Source organism: Primulina huaijiensis, chromosome 4 (genome assembly GCF_012295235.1).
Source record: "Primulina huaijiensis isolate GDHJ02 chromosome 4, ASM1229523v2, whole genome shotgun sequence".
Lineage (NCBI taxonomy): Eukaryota > Viridiplantae > Streptophyta > Magnoliopsida > Lamiales > Gesneriaceae > Primulina > Primulina huaijiensis.
In genome coordinates, this window is record NC_133309.1 from 8,234,264 (window position 1) to 8,236,464 (window position 2,201).

General features: G+C 27.9%; 1 non-coding gene across 1 annotated transcript; it reads right to left on the reverse strand.

The window, feature by feature from the left end:
- Window positions 1–776: 776 nt before the first annotated feature.
- LOC140975973 (small nucleolar RNA R71) lies at window positions 777–887 on the reverse strand. Its single transcript, XR_012175109.1, has one exon. It is a non-coding gene; the product is annotated as a small nucleolar RNA R71 (small nucleolar RNA).
- Between the last annotated feature and the right edge of the window lie 1,314 nt (window positions 888–2,201).

Sequence of the window (2,201 nt, forward strand, 5' to 3'; positions counted from 1 at the left end):
ATAAACCAAGAATAAATCCTCGAGCCTTGACAAAATTTATAATTTGTAAACTTCGTTCTTGCATTTGGTAATCTATAAATTAATAAATTTAAACTTAAAATAACCTCTCTGTGGATCGATCTCGTACTTACGAAATATATTACTTGCAGACAACCTACACTTGGGTGAATTATAATTTAAGTAGTAGCAAGTTTTTGGCGCCGTTGCCGGGGAGGTATAAATTAAGTTTATATTTGTTAATTATGTTTTATTTATAAGTATTGTCTTGTTTTTTTTTTTTTGTATGAGTATTTGGAGTCGAAAAAAAGTGATAAACTTATTCGAGTATCTGAAAATAATTTAAACATGGATGATAATTCAAATAATCAAGATAATGATAACAATAATAACAACAATAATAATAATAATCAAGAACATGATCAATTAAGAACACTTAGGCACCATATGAACCCTATTAGAACTAGTGCCCCATCTTGTTTAGTTTTTCCTCCTGATGCATCTAATTTCAACTTTAAACCTCAAATTATTCAACTTTTACCAAATTTTCATGGCTTAGATTCTGAAAATCCATATTTATAGCTAAGAGAATTTGAGGAAGTTTGTAACACTTATAATGATCAAAATTGTAGCATGGATATAGTTCGATTAAAGCTTTTCCCTTTTTCTTTAAAAGATAAAGCTAAAACATGGCTACAAAATTTGAGATCAAGTTCAATAAGATCATGGGAAGAAATGCAACAACAATTTCTCAAAAAGTTTTTTCCTTCCCATAGAACAAACTCTTTTAAAAGACAAATTACTACTTTTTCTCAAAAACAAGGAGAAACATTTTATCAATGTTGGGATAGATATAAAGAATTACTTAATACATGCCCACATCATGGTTTTGAAACATGGAGAATAGTTTCTCACTTTTATGAAGGTCTAATACCTAAAGATAGGCAAATGATAGAATTCATGTGTAATGGAACTTTTGAAGATAAAAACCCAAATGAAGCTATGGAGTATTTGGATTCATTAGCAGAAAATGCTCAAAATTGGGATAATATAGGCACAATAGAACCACCAACAACTAAAATCAATAATTCAACAAATGGGGGTGGTATCTATAATCTTAAAGATGATATAGATATTCAAGCTAAACTTGCATCTTTAGCAAGAAAAATTGAGTCATTAGAAATGAAAAAGAGTGGTCAATTAAAAAGTATTCAAGAAATTGTTTGTCATATATGTGATACACATGATCATGCTACAAAAGATTGTCCAACATTACCTTCATTTAAAGAATGTCTCCATGAACAAGCAAATTATGTTAACAATTATAAAAAACCAATACTAGATCCTTTTTCAACATCATATAATCCTGGATGGAAAAATCATCCTAATTTTAGTTGGAGGAATGATAATAATGCACAACCCTCACAACAATATTTTCAAAATAACCAAAATCATCAAGGTTATATTCCTTATGTTACACCTCCAAGAAAAAACTTTGAAGATGTAATTCATGCATTTATCCAAAAGCAAGAATCTATCAATATTCAAAACAGTCAATCTATGACTGATTTGAAAGAAACTCTTGCAAAATTTGCATCTGCACTTAATATTCATGAAAAAGGAAAATTTCCATCTCAACCTCAACCTAATCCTAAAAATCAAAATCAAGAATTAAAAAATGAAAAAATTGATCAAATAAAATCTGTTATTACCCTTAGAAGTGGTAAAATAGTTAATGATCCATATAGTAATGAAAACAAGGATCATTTAAAATCAAAGAGTAAGGATGATAATCCTGATACTTTTGAGAATGATGATACCTTAAATTCTAAAAATAATATGTTGAATGATAAATCATCTGAAATAGTAAATGAATCAAATAAACCTCCACCATTTCCTCATGCATTAACAAATCATAAAAAACAAAAAAATGATTCTGATATCTATGAAGTTTTTAAACAAGTAAAGATAAATATTCCATTATTAGATGCTATTAAACAAGTACCTTCATATGCAAAATTTTTAAAAGACTTATGTACTGTGAAAAGAAAATTGCATGTGAAGAAGAAAGCATTCTTGGCTGAACAAGTAAGTTCTATTCTTCAAAATAATTCTAGTTTAAAATATAAAGATCCTGGTTGTCCAACAATTTCATGTATTATTGGAGAAAATAAAATTAAAAAAGCTTTGTTAGATTTGGGAGC